The sequence below is a fragment of the Schistocerca cancellata genome, unplaced genomic scaffold (genome assembly GCF_023864275.1).
Source record: "Schistocerca cancellata isolate TAMUIC-IGC-003103 unplaced genomic scaffold, iqSchCanc2.1 HiC_scaffold_985, whole genome shotgun sequence".
Taxonomy (NCBI): domain Eukaryota; kingdom Metazoa; phylum Arthropoda; class Insecta; order Orthoptera; family Acrididae; genus Schistocerca; species Schistocerca cancellata.
In genome coordinates this window covers 68,729-81,383 of record NW_026046993.1, presented here as the reverse complement: position 1 = coordinate 81,383, position 12,655 = coordinate 68,729, and the positions used below count along the sequence as shown (strand labels likewise).

Here is a 12,655-nt window from a genome sequence, read left to right as displayed (position 1 = left end):
CTGTCCTTTCAATTTAAGACTTTAAATACAGACGGAATTTGTAGTCGTAATACCAGAGCATCGAAACTACTTGGAACTCTTGTGCATATGAACGTGATCGCGCCTTTGTACACTGGTCCCTTCGCCCCTATAAACCAACCAACCATCATGTCCGCGCACATCAGAGTAGCAAAGGATGGAAAACAGCGCAGCTTTGTTGCGCTTGGGGGCGTAGCTCAGTTGGTAGAGCGTTCGCTTTGCATGTGAAAGGTCCCGGGTTCAAGCCCCGGCGCCTCCATGTTTCGTGGACAGTGCATGGTAAGTGTTGGTCGCGGCGAGCCTAAAGACACGCAAGATGTTGCAAAGCCAGCGTCACAGACTCATATGATGTATACTGACGTAAGGAGAGCAAGACGTGAATGTGAGGACCGGCTGTTGTCGAGGTGTCATCGAGTGCAAATCTGTCTTAGGTATAACGGCCTAACCTCAATGAAGTCTAGAGTGTGGACAACACGTTCGTCTTACTCAGAGCGGTGGCCGAACGCTATTTTCGACGTTGTGCGTGCCACTTTAATTTTGGCCAACTACGATTCGATACAGAATGCAGGAAACCTGAAAGACACCCTCACGGACACATTGAGAGTAGTGTTTGTCTGCGGAATAATGGGAGTGCAAGGGTCTGTGATATTGATATGGTTGTATGTAGCACTATCCGTCATCAGGGGGCGTAGCTCAGATGGTAGAGCGCTCGCTTAGCATGCGAGAGGTACTGGGATCGATACCCAGCGTCTCCAGAATTTTTAACACACCAACATGCGCACACTGCCATGCAAGTGAAATAATTCACAGCCAGCAAATGTGTCTAGGCAGATACGAGCGAACGATTAGCAGCAACAATTGGCAAGCGTGCTGTTACGCGCAGGAAGCACCCTCCTCCCAGCCCTATACTTAATTTAGAACCAGTACGAGTCTTCCCTTAAGATTCTCAAACCTATGTCGGAAAGATCTGCCTTGCGCCGAGTTCACAAAAATCCCACTGCACATTCCCATTCTTTACGTGCAGTCGGCTGCTACTGGTGTTGCTAGTTATGACTGCTGATGACAGATGCCGTAGCAATCAATTCATGGAGTGAGTTGTATGTTTTGCGACACTCTGTCTCTGACAAGCAAGCGGAGGTGACATAGGCGCGAACACGGGAAGTTTGCAGCCCCTTGCTGCCTGCAGAGACCGAGCAGCCACACTAGTTGGGCGGCCTAAGCCGTAGGCGAAATGTGCTCACTCGCTTGGGTGCGACGTCAAGCTCTAAATAAGGCTGTCACTAGCGTGAGCGTTGCGTGAGCGTCGTGTAAAGTCGGAAAAGTCGTCTGCATGGGTGAGTGCAATGTTTGGGGAGCGTTTCGTAGTTTGCGCAGTGCAATGGAGACGCGGAAGCTTGTTGTGGCCCAGTCTTTTGCAGTTGGACGACAAGAGTGGTACACAGTAGTAAAGTGCGCGGCAGTGAGTTGGCATCAACAGTCGAGTGCACAATGGGGCTTCAGATGTGCTTGTTACCTCAGGCGCTGTGTGATTGTCGACAAGGAGTGAAAACGGAGCAATTTGTGACTGTCCTTTCAATTTAAGACTTTAAATACACACGGAATTTGTAGTCGTAATACCAGAGCATCGAAACTACTTGGAACTCTTGTGCATATGAACGTGATCGCGCCTTTGTACACTGGTCCCTTCGCCCCTATAAACCAACCAACCATCATGTCCGCGCACATCAGAGTAGCAAAGGATGGAAAACAGCGCAGCTTTGTTGCGCTTGGGGGCGTAGCTCAGTTGGTAGAGCGTTCGCTTTGCATGTGAAAGGTCCCGGGTTCAAGCCCCGGCGCCTCCATGTTTCGTGGACAGTGCATGGTAAGTGTTGGTCGCGGCGAGCCTAAAGACACGCAAGATGTTGCAAAGCCAGCGTCACAGACTCATATGATGTATACTGACGTAAGGAGAGCAAGACGTGAATGTGAGGACCGGCTGTTGTCGAGGTGTCATCGAGTGCAAATCTGTCTTAGGTATAACGGCCTAACCTCAATGAAGTCTAGAGTGTGGACAACACGTTCGTCTTACTCAGAGCGGTGGCCGAACGCTATTTTCGACGTTGTGCGTGCCACTTTAATTTTGGCCAACTACGATTCGATACAGAATGCAGGAAACCTGAAAGACACCCTCACGGACACATTGAGAGTAGTGTTTGTCTGCGGAATAATGGGAGTGCAAGGGTCTGTGATATTGATATGGTTGTATGTAGCACTATCCGTCATCAGGGGGCGTAGCTCAGATGGTAGAGCGCTCGCTTAGCATGCGAGAGGTACTGGGATCGATACCCAGCGTCTCCAGAATTTTTAACACACCAACATGCGCACACTGCCATGCAAGTGAAATAATTCACAGCCAGCAAATGTGTCTAGGCAGATACGAGCGAACGATTAGCAGCAACAATTGGCAAGCGTGCTGTTACGCGCAGGAACCACCCTCCTCCCAGCCCTATACTTAATTTAGAACCAGTACGAGTCTTCCCTTAAGATTCTCAAACCTATGTCGGAAAGATCTGCCTTGCGCCGAGTTCACAAAAATCCCACTGCACATTCCCATTCTTTACGTGCAGTCGGCTGCTACTGGTGTTGCTAGTTATGACTGCTGATGACAGATGCCGTAGCAATCAATTCATGGAGTGAGTTGTATGTTTTGCGACACTCTGTCTCTGACAAGCAAGCGGAGGTGACATAGGCGCGAACACGGGAAGTTTGCAGCCCCTTGCTGCCTGCAGAGACCGAGCAGCCACACTAGTTGGGCGGCCTAAGCCGTAGGCGAAATGTGCTCACTCGCTTGGGTGCGACGTCAAGCTCTAAATAAGGCTGTCACTAGCGTGAGCGTTGCGTGAGCGTCGTGTAAAGTCGGAAAAGTCGTCTGCATGGGTGAGTGCAATGTTTGGGGAGCGTTTCGTAGTTTGCGCAGTGCAATGGAGACGCGGAAGCTTGTTGTGGCCCAGTCTTTTGCAGTTGGACGACAAGAGTGGTACACAGTAGTAAAGTGCGCGGCAGTGAGTTGGCATCAACAGTCGAGTGCACAATGGGGCTTCAGATGTGCTTGTTACCTCAGGCGCTGTGTGATTGTCGACAAGGAGTGAAAACGGAGCAATTTGTGACTGTCCTTTCAATTTAAGACTTTAAATACACACGGAATTTGTAGTCGTAATACCAGAGCATCGAAACTACTTGGAACTCTTGTGCATATGAACGTGATCGCGCCTTTGTACACTGGTCCCTTCGCCCCTATAAACCAACCAACCATCATGTCCGCGCACATCAGAGTAGCAAAGGATGGAAAACAGCGCAGCTTTGTTGCGCTTGGGGGCGTAGCTCAGTTGGTAGAGCGTTCGCTTTGCATGTGAAAGGTCCCGGGTTCAAGCCCCGGCGCCTCCATGTTTCGTGGACAGTGCATGGTAAGTGTTGGTCGCGGCGAGCCTAAAGACACGCAAGATGTTGCAAAGCCAGCGTCACAGACTCATATGATGTATACTGACGTAAGGAGAGCAAGACGTGAATGTGAGGACCGGCTGTTGTCGAGGTGTCATCGAGTGCAAATCTGTCTTAGGTATAACGGCCTAACCTCAATGAAGTCTAGAGTGTGGACAACACGTTCGTCTTACTCAGAGCGGTGGCCGAACGCTATTTTCGACGTTGTGCGTGCCACTTTAATTTTGGCCAACTACGATTCGATACAGAATGCAGGAAACCTGAAAGACACCCTCACGGACACATTGAGAGTAGTGTTTGTCTGCGGAATAATGGGAGTGCAAGGGTCTGTGATATTGATATGGTTGTATGTAGCACTATCCGTCATCAGGGGGCGTAGCTCAGATGGTAGAGCGCTCGCTTAGCATGCGAGAGGTACTGGGATCGATACCCAGCGTCTCCAGAATTTTTAACACACCAACATGCGCACACTGCCATGCAAGTGAAATAATTCACAGCCAGCAAATGTGTCTAGGCAGATACGAGCGAACGATTAGCAGCAACAATTGGCAAGCGTGCTGTTACGCGCAGGAACCACCCTCCTCCCAGCCCTATACTTAATTTAGAACCAGTACGAGTCTTCCCTTAAGATTCTCAAACCTATGTCGGAAAGATCTGCCTTGCGCCGAGTTCACAAAAATCCCACTGCACATTCCCATTCTTTACGTGCAGTCGGCTGCTACTGGTGTTGCTAGTTATGACTGCTGATGACAGATGCCGTAGCAATCAATTCATGGAGTGAGTTGTATGTTTTGCGACACTCTGTCTCTGACAAGCAAGCGGAGGTGACATAGGCGCGAACACGGGAAGTTTGCAGCCCCTTGCTGCCTGCAGAGACCGAGCAGCCACACTAGTTGGGCGGCCTAAGCCGTAGGCGAAATGTGCTCACTCGCTTGGGTGCGACGTCAAGCTCTAAATAAGGCTGTCACTAGCGTGAGCGTTGCGTGAGCGTCGTGTAAAGTCGGAAAAGTCGTCTGCATGGGTGAGTGCAATGTTTGGGGAGCGTTTCGTAGTTTGCGCAGTGCAATGGAGACGCGGAAGCTTGTTGTGGCCCAGTCTTTTGCAGTTGGACGACAAGAGTGGTACACAGTAGTAAAGTGCGCGGCAGTGAGTTGGCATCAACAGTCGAGTGCACAATGGGGCTTCAGATGTGCTTGTTACCTCAGGCGCTGTGTGATTGTCGACAAGGAGTGAAAACGGAGCAATTTGTGACTGTCCTTTCAATTTAAGACTTTAAATACAGACGGAATTTGTAGTCGTAATACCAGAGCATCGAAACTACTTGGAACTCTTGTGCATATGAACGTGATCGCGCCTTTGTACACTGGTCCCTTCGCCCCTATAAACCAACCAACCATCATGTCCGCGCACATCAGAGTAGCAAAGGATGGAAAACAGCGCAGCTTTGTTGCGCTTGGGGGCGTAGCTCAGTTGGTAGAGCGTTCGCTTTGCATGTGAAAGGTCCCGGGTTCAAGCCCCGGCGCCTCCATGTTTCGTGGACAGTGCATGGTAAGTGTTGGTCGCGGCGAGCCTAAAGACACGCAAGATGTTGCAAAGCCAGCGTCACAGACTCATATGATGTATACTGACGTAAGGAGAGCAAGACGTGAATGTGAGGACCGGCTGTTGTCGAGGTGTCATCGAGTGCAAATCTGTCTTAGGTATAACGGCCTAACCTCAATGAAGTCTAGAGTGTGGACAACACGTTCGTCTTACTCAGAGCGGTGGCCGAACGCTATTTTCGACGTTGTGCGTGCCACTTTAATTTTGGCCAACTACGATTCGATACAGAATGCAGGAAACCTGAAAGACACCCTCACGGACACATTGAGAGTAGTGTTTGTCTGCGGAATAATGGGAGTGCAAGGGTCTGTGATATTGATATGGTTGTATGTAGCACTATCCGTCATCAGGGGGCGTAGCTCAGATGGTAGAGCGCTCGCTTAGCATGCGAGAGGTACTGGGATCGATACCCAGCGTCTCCAGAATTTTTAACACACCAACATGCGCACACTGCCATGCAAGTGAAATAATTCACAGCCAGCAAATGTGTCTAGGCAGATACGAGCGAACGATTAGCAGCAACAATTGGCAAGCGTGCTGTTACGCGCAGGAACCACCCTCCTCCCAGCCCTATACTTAATTTAGAACCAGTACGAGTCTTCCCTTAAGATTCTCAAACCTATGTCGGAAAGATCTGCCTTGCGCCGAGTTCACAAAAATCCCACTGCACATTCCCATTCTTTACGTGCAGTCGGCTGCTACTGGTGTTGCTAGTTATGACTGCTGATGACAGATGCCGTAGCAATCAATTCATGGAGTGAGTTGTATGTTTTGCGACACTCTGTCTCTGACAAGCAAGCGGAGGTGACATAGGCGCGAACACGGGAAGTTTGCAGCCCCTTGCTGCCTGCAGAGACCGAGCAGCCACACTAGTTGGGCGGCCTAAGCCGTAGGCGAAATGTGCTCACTCGCTTGGGTGCGACGTCAAGCTCTAAATAAGGCTGTCACTAGCGTGAGCGTTGCGTGAGCGTCGTGTAAAGTCGGAAAAGTCGTCTGCATGGGTGAGTGCAATGTTTGGGGAGCGTTTCGTAGTTTGCGCAGTGCAATGGAGACGCGGAAGCTTGTTGTGGCCCAGTCTTTTGCAGTTGGACGACAAGAGTGGTACACAGTAGTAAAGTGCGCGGCAGTGAGTTGGCATCAACAGTCGAGTGCACAATGGGGCTTCAGATGTGCTTGTTACCTCAGGCGCTGTGTGATTGTCGACAAGGAGTGAAAACGGAGCAATTTGTGACTGTCCTTTCAATTTAAGACTTTAAATACACACGGAATTTGTAGTCGTAATACCAGAGCATCGAAACTACTTGGAACTCTTGTGCATATGAACGTGATCGCGCCTTTGTACACTGGTCCCTTCGCCCCTATAAACCAACCAACCATCATGTCCGCGCACATCAGAGTAGCAAAGGATGGAAAACAGCGCAGCTTTGTTGCGCTTGGGGGCGTAGCTCAGTTGGTAGAGCGTTCGCTTTGCATGTGAAAGGTCCCGCGTTCAAGCCCCGGCGCCTCCATGTTTTGTGGACAGTGCATGGTAAGTGTTGGTCGCGGCGAGCATAAAGACACGCTAGATGTTGCAAAGCCAGCGTCACAGACTCATATGATGTATACTGACGTAAGGAGAGCAAGACGTGAATGTGAGGACCGGCTGTTGTCGAGGTGTCATCGAGTGCAAATCTGTCTTAGGTATAACGGCCTAACCTCAATGAAGTCTAGAGTGTGGACAACACGTTCGTCTTACTCAGAGCGGTGGCCGAACGCTATTTTCGACGTTGTGCGTGCCACTTTAATTTTGGCCAACTACGATTCGATACAGAATGCAGGAAACCTGAAAGACACCCTCACGGACACATTGAGAGTAGTGTTTGTCTGCGGAATAATGGGAGTGCAAGGGTCTGTGATATTGATATGGTTGTATGTAGCACTATCCGTCATCAGGGGGCGTAGCTCAGATGGTAGAGCGCTCGCTTAGCATGCGAGAGGTACTGGGATCGATACCCAGCGTCTCCAGAATTTTTAACACACCAACATGCGCACACTGCCATGCAAGTGAAATAATTCACAGCCAGCAAATGTGTCTAGGCAGATACGAGCGAACGATTAGCAGCAACAATTGGCAAGCGTGCTGTTACGCGCAGGAACCACCCTCCTCCCAGCCCTATACTTAATTTAGAACCAGTACGAGTCTTCCCTTAAGATTCTCAAACCTATGTCGGAAAGATCTGCCTTGCGCCGAGTTCACAAAAATCCCACTGCACATTCCCATTCTTTACGTGCAGTCGGCTGCTACTGGTGTTGCTAGTTATGACTGCTGATGACAGATGCCGTAGCAATCAATTCATGGAGTGAGTTGTATGTTTTGCGACACTCTGTCTCTGACAAGCAAGCGGAGGTGACATAGGCGCGAACACGGGAAGTTTGCAGCCCCTTGCTGCCTGCAGAGACCGAGCAGCCACACTAGTTGGGCGGCCTAAGCCGTAGGCGAAATGTGCTCACTCGCTTGGGTGCGACGTCAAGCTCTAAATAAGGCTGTCACTAGCGTGAGCGTTGCGTGAGCGTCGTGTAAAGTCGGAAAAGTCGTCTGCATGGGTGAGTGCAATGTTTGGGGAGCGTTTCGTAGTTTGCGCAGTGCAATGGAGACGCGGAAGCTTGTTGTGGCCCAGTCTTTTGCAGTTGGACGACAAGAGTGGTACACAGTAGTAAAGTGCGCGGCAGTGAGTTGGCATCAACAGTCGAGTGCACAATGGGGCTTCAGATGTGCTTGTTACCTCAGGCGCTGTGTGATTGTCGACAAGGAGTGAAAACGGAGCAATTTGTGACTGTCCTTTCAATTTAACACTTTAAATACAGACGGAATTTGTAGTCGTAATACCAGAGCATCGAAACTACTTGGAACTCTTGTGCATATGAACGTGATCGCGCCTTTGTACACTGGTCCCTTCGCCCCTATAAACCAACCAACCATCATGTCCGCGCACATCAGAGTAGCAAAGGATGGAAAACAGCGCAGCTTTGTTGCGCTTGGGGGCGTAGCTCAGTTGGTAGAGCGTTCGCTTTGCATGTGAAAGGTCCCGCGTTCAAGCCCCGGCGCCTCCATGTTTTGTGGACAGTGCATGGTAAGTGTTGGTCGCGGCGAGCATAAAGACACGCTAGATGTTGCAAAGCCAGCGTCACAGACTCATATGATGTATACTGACGTAAGGAGAGCAAGACGTGAATGTGAGGACCGGCTGTTGTCGAGGTGTCATCGAGTGCAAATCTGTCTTAGGTATAACGGCCTAACCTCAATGAAGTCTAGAGTGTGGACAACACGTTCGTCTTACTCAGAGCGGTGGCCGAACGCTATTTTCGACGTTGTGCGTGCCACTTTAATTTTGGCCAACTACGATTCGATACAGAATGCAGGAAACCTGAAAGACACCCTCACGGACACATTGAGAGTAGTGTTTGTCTGCGGAATAATGGGAGTGCAAGGGTCTGTGATATTGATATGGTTGTATGTAGCACTATCCGTCATCAGGGGGCGTAGCTCAGATGGTAGAGCGCTCGCTTAGCATGCGAGAGGTACTGGGATCGATACCCAGCGTCTCCAGAATTTTTAACACACCAACATGCGCACACTGCCATGCAAGTGAAATAATTCACAGCCAGCAAATGTGTCTAGGCAGATACGAGCGAACGATTAGCAGCAACAATTGGCAAGCGTGCTGTTACGCGCAGGAACCACCCTCCTCCCAGCCCTATACTTAATTTAGAACCAGTACGAGTCTTCCCTTAAGATTCTCAAACCTATGTCGGAAAGATCTGCCTTGCGCCGAGTTCACAAAAATCCCACTGCACATTCCCATTCTTTACGTGCAGTCGGCTGCTACTGGTGTTGCTAGTTATGACTGCTGATGACAGATGCCGTAGCAATCAATTCATGGAGTGAGTTGTATGTTTTGCGACACTCTGTCTCTGACAAGCAAGCGGAGGTGACATAGGCGCGAACACGGGAAGTTTGCAGCCCCTTGCTGCCTGCAGAGACCGAGCAGCCACACTAGTTGGGCGGCCTAAGCCGTAGGCGAAATGTGCTCACTCGCTTGGGTGCGACGTCAAGCTCTAAATAAGGCTGTCACTAGCGTGAGCGTTGCGTGAGCGTCGTGTAAAGTCGGAAAAGTCGTCTGCATGGGTGAGTGCAATGTTTGGGGAGCGTTTCGTAGTTTGCGCAGTGCAATGGAGACGCGGAAGCTTGTTGTGGCCCAGTCTTTTGCAGTTGGACGACAAGAGTGGTACACAGTAGTAAAGTGCGCGGCAGTGAGTTGGCATCAACAGTCGAGTGCACAATGGGGCTTCAGATGTGCTTGTTACCTCAGGCGCTGTGTGATTGTCGACAAGGAGTGAAAACGGAGCAATTTGTGACTGTCCTTTCAATTTAAGACTTTAAATACACACGGAATTTGTAGTCGTAATACCAGAGCATCGAAACTACTTGGAACTCTTGTGCATATGAACGTGATCGCGCCTTTGTACACTGGTCCCTTCGCCCCTATAAACCAACCAACCATCATGTCCGCGCACATCAGAGTAGCAAAGGATGGAAAACAGCGCAGCTTTGTTGCGCTTGGGGGCGTAGCTCAGTTGGTAGAGCGTTCGCTTTGCATGTGAAAGGTCCCGCGTTCAAGCCCCGGCGCCTCCATGTTTTGTGGACAGTGCATGGTAAGTGTTGGTCGCGGCGAGCATAAAGACACGCTAGATGTTGCAAAGCCAGCGTCACAGACTCATATGATGTATACTGACGTAAGGAGAGCAAGACGTGAATGTGAGGACCGGCTGTTGTCGAGGTGTCATCGAGTGCAAATCTGTCTTAGGTATAACGGCCTAACCTCAATGAAGTCTAGAGTGTGGACAACACGTTCGTCTTACTCAGAGCGGTGGCCGAACGCTATTTTCGACGTTGTGCGTGCCACTTTAATTTTGGCCAACTACGATTCGATACAGAATGCAGGAAACCTGAAAGACACCCTCACGGACACATTGAGAGTAGTGTTTGTCTGCGGAATAATGGGAGTGCAAGGGTCTGTGATATTGATATGGTTGTATGTAGCACTATCCGTCATCAGGGGGCGTAGCTCAGATGGTAGAGCGCTCGCTTAGCATGCGAGAGGTACTGGGATCGATACCCAGCGTCTCCAGAATTTTTAACACACCAACATGCGCACACTGCCATGCAAGTGAAATAATTCACAGCCAGCAAATGTGTCTAGGCAGATACGAGCGAACGATTAGCAGCAACAATTGGCAAGCGTGCTGTTACGCGCAGGAACCACCCTCCTCCCAGCCCTATACTTAATTTAGAACCAGTACGAGTCTTCCCTTAAGATTCTCAAACCTATGTCGGAAAGATCTGCCTTGCGCCGAGTTCACAAAAATCCCACTGCACATTCCCATTCTTTACGTGCAGTCGGCTGCTACTGGTGTTGCTAGTTATGACTGCTGATGACAGATGCCGTAGCAATCAATTCATGGAGTGAGTTGTATGTTTTGCGACACTCTGTCTCTGACAAGCAAGCGGAGGTGACATAGGCGCGAACACGGGAAGTTTGCAGCCCCTTGCTGCCTGCAGAGACCGAGCAGCCACACTAGTTGGGCGGCCTAAGCCGTAGGCGAAATGTGCTCACTCGCTTGGGTGCGACGTCAAGCTCTAAATAAGGCTGTCACTAGCGTGAGCGTTGCGTGAGCGTCGTGTAAAGTCGGAAAAGTCGTCTGCATGGGTGAGTGCAATGTTTGGGGAGCGTTTCGTAGTTTGCGCAGTGCAATGGAGACGCGGAAGCTTGTTGTGGCCCAGTCTTTTGCAGTTGGACGACAAGAGTGGTACACAGTAGTAAAGTGCGCGGCAGTGAGTTGGCATCAACAGTCGAGTGCACAATGGGGCTTCAGATGTGCTTGTTACCTCAGGCGCTGTGTGATTGTCGACAAGGAGTGAAAACGGAGCAATTTGTGACTGTCCTTTCAATTTAAGACTTTAAATACACACGGAATTTGTAGTCGTAATACCAGAGCATCGAAACTACTTGGAACTCTTGTGCATATGAACGTGATCGCGCCTTTGTACACTGGTCCCTTCGCCCCTATAAACCAACCAACCATCATGTCCGCGCACATCAGAGTAGCAAAGGATGGAAAACAGCGCAGCTTTGTTGCGCTTGGGGGCGTAGCTCAGTTGGTAGAGCGTTCGCTTTGCATGTGAAAGGTCCCGCGTTCAAGCCCCGGCGCCTCCATGTTTTGTGGACAGTGCATGGTAAGTGTTGGTCGCGGCGAGCATAAAGACACGCTAGATGTTGCAAAGCCAGCGTCACAGACTCATATGATGTATACTGACGTAAGGAGAGCAAGACGTGAATGTGAGGACCGGCTGTTGTCGAGGTGTCATCGAGTGCAAATCTGTCTTAGGTATAACGGCCTAACCTCAATGAAGTCTAGAGTGTGGACAACACGTTCGTCTTACTCAGAGCGGTGGCCGAACGCTATTTTCGACGTTGTGCGTGCCACTTTAATTTTGGCCAACTACGATTCGATACAGAATGCAGGAAACCTGAAAGACACCCTCACGGACACATTGAGAGTAGTGTTTGTCTGCGGAATAATGGGAGTGCAAGGGTCTGTGATATTGATATGGTTGTATGTAGCACTATCCGTCATCAGGGGGCGTAGCTCAGATGGTAGAGCGCTCGCTTAGCATGCGAGAGGTACTGGGATCGATACCCAGCGTCTCCAGAATTTTTAACACACCAACATGCGCACACTGCCATGCAAGTGAAATAATTCACAGCCAGCAAATGTGTCTAGGCAGATACGAGCGAACGATTAGCAGCAACAATTGGCAAGCGTGCTGTTACGCGCAGGAACCACCCTCCTCCCAGCCCTATACTTAATTTAGAACCAGTACGAGTCTTCCCTTAAGATTCTCAAACCTATGTCGGAAAGATCTGCCTTGCGCCGAGTTCACAAAAATCCCACTGCACATTCCCATTCTTTACGTGCAGTCGGCTGCTACTGGTGTTGCTAGTTATGACTGCTGATGACAGATGCCGTAGCAATCAATTCATGGAGTGAGTTGTATGTTTTGCGACACTCTGTCTCTGACAAGCAAGCGGAGGTGACATAGGCGCGAACACGGGAAGTTTGCAGCCCCTTGCTGCCTGCAGAGACCGAGCAGCCACACTAGTTGGGCGGCCTAAGCCGTAGGCGAAATGTGCTCACTCGCTTGGGTGCGACGTCAAGCTCTAAATAAGGCTGTCACTAGCGTGAGCGTTGCGTGAGCGTCGTGTAAAGTCGGAAAAGTCGTCTGCATGGGTGAGTGCAATGTTTGGGGAGCGTTTCGTAGTTTGCGCAGTGCAATGGAGACGCGGAAGCTTGTTGTGGCCCAGTCTTTTGCAGTTGGACGACAAGAGTGGTACACAGTAGTAAAGTGCGCGGCAGTGAGTTGGCATCAACAGTCGAGTGCACAATGGGGCTTCAGATGTGCTTGTTACCTCAGGCGCTGTGTGATTGTCGACAAGGAGTGAAAACGGAGCAATTTGTG

General features: G+C 50.2%; 16 non-coding genes across 16 annotated transcripts; all 16 read left to right on the top strand.

Annotated features, from left to right (window-relative positions):
• Positions 1-204: 204 nt before the first annotated feature.
• Trnaa-ugc (transfer RNA alanine (anticodon UGC)) lies at positions 205-277 on the top strand. Its single transcript has one exon. It is a non-coding gene; the product is annotated as a tRNA-Ala (tRNA).
• A 423-nt stretch (positions 278-700) lies between these two features.
• Positions 701-773, top strand: Trnaa-agc (transfer RNA alanine (anticodon AGC)). The gene has a single exon. It is a non-coding gene; the product is annotated as a tRNA-Ala (tRNA).
• A 1,013-nt stretch (positions 774-1,786) lies between these two features.
• On the top strand, positions 1,787-1,859 carry Trnaa-ugc (transfer RNA alanine (anticodon UGC)). The gene has a single exon. It is a non-coding gene; the product is annotated as a tRNA-Ala (tRNA).
• A 423-nt stretch (positions 1,860-2,282) lies between these two features.
• On the top strand, positions 2,283-2,355 carry Trnaa-agc (transfer RNA alanine (anticodon AGC)). The gene has a single exon. It is a non-coding gene; the product is annotated as a tRNA-Ala (tRNA).
• Positions 2,356-3,368: 1,013 nt separating this feature from the next.
• On the top strand, positions 3,369-3,441 carry Trnaa-ugc (transfer RNA alanine (anticodon UGC)). The gene has a single exon. It is a non-coding gene; the product is annotated as a tRNA-Ala (tRNA).
• A 423-nt stretch (positions 3,442-3,864) lies between these two features.
• Trnaa-agc (transfer RNA alanine (anticodon AGC)) lies at positions 3,865-3,937 on the top strand. Its single transcript has one exon. It is a non-coding gene; the product is annotated as a tRNA-Ala (tRNA).
• Positions 3,938-4,950: 1,013 nt separating this feature from the next.
• Positions 4,951-5,023, top strand: Trnaa-ugc (transfer RNA alanine (anticodon UGC)). The gene has a single exon. It is a non-coding gene; the product is annotated as a tRNA-Ala (tRNA).
• Positions 5,024-5,446: 423 nt separating this feature from the next.
• On the top strand, positions 5,447-5,519 carry Trnaa-agc (transfer RNA alanine (anticodon AGC)). The gene has a single exon. It is a non-coding gene; the product is annotated as a tRNA-Ala (tRNA).
• A 1,013-nt stretch (positions 5,520-6,532) lies between these two features.
• On the top strand, positions 6,533-6,605 carry Trnaa-ugc (transfer RNA alanine (anticodon UGC)). Its single transcript has one exon. It is a non-coding gene; the product is annotated as a tRNA-Ala (tRNA).
• A 423-nt stretch (positions 6,606-7,028) lies between these two features.
• Trnaa-agc (transfer RNA alanine (anticodon AGC)) lies at positions 7,029-7,101 on the top strand. The gene has a single exon. It is a non-coding gene; the product is annotated as a tRNA-Ala (tRNA).
• Positions 7,102-8,114: 1,013 nt separating this feature from the next.
• Positions 8,115-8,187, top strand: Trnaa-ugc (transfer RNA alanine (anticodon UGC)). The gene has a single exon. It is a non-coding gene; the product is annotated as a tRNA-Ala (tRNA).
• A 423-nt stretch (positions 8,188-8,610) lies between these two features.
• Positions 8,611-8,683, top strand: Trnaa-agc (transfer RNA alanine (anticodon AGC)). The gene has a single exon. It is a non-coding gene; the product is annotated as a tRNA-Ala (tRNA).
• Positions 8,684-9,696: 1,013 nt separating this feature from the next.
• Trnaa-ugc (transfer RNA alanine (anticodon UGC)) lies at positions 9,697-9,769 on the top strand. The gene has a single exon. It is a non-coding gene; the product is annotated as a tRNA-Ala (tRNA).
• Positions 9,770-10,192: 423 nt separating this feature from the next.
• On the top strand, positions 10,193-10,265 carry Trnaa-agc (transfer RNA alanine (anticodon AGC)). Its single transcript has one exon. It is a non-coding gene; the product is annotated as a tRNA-Ala (tRNA).
• A 1,013-nt stretch (positions 10,266-11,278) lies between these two features.
• On the top strand, positions 11,279-11,351 carry Trnaa-ugc (transfer RNA alanine (anticodon UGC)). The gene has a single exon. It is a non-coding gene; the product is annotated as a tRNA-Ala (tRNA).
• Positions 11,352-11,774: 423 nt separating this feature from the next.
• Positions 11,775-11,847, top strand: Trnaa-agc (transfer RNA alanine (anticodon AGC)). Its single transcript has one exon. It is a non-coding gene; the product is annotated as a tRNA-Ala (tRNA).
• Positions 11,848-12,655: the final 808 nt, after the last annotated feature.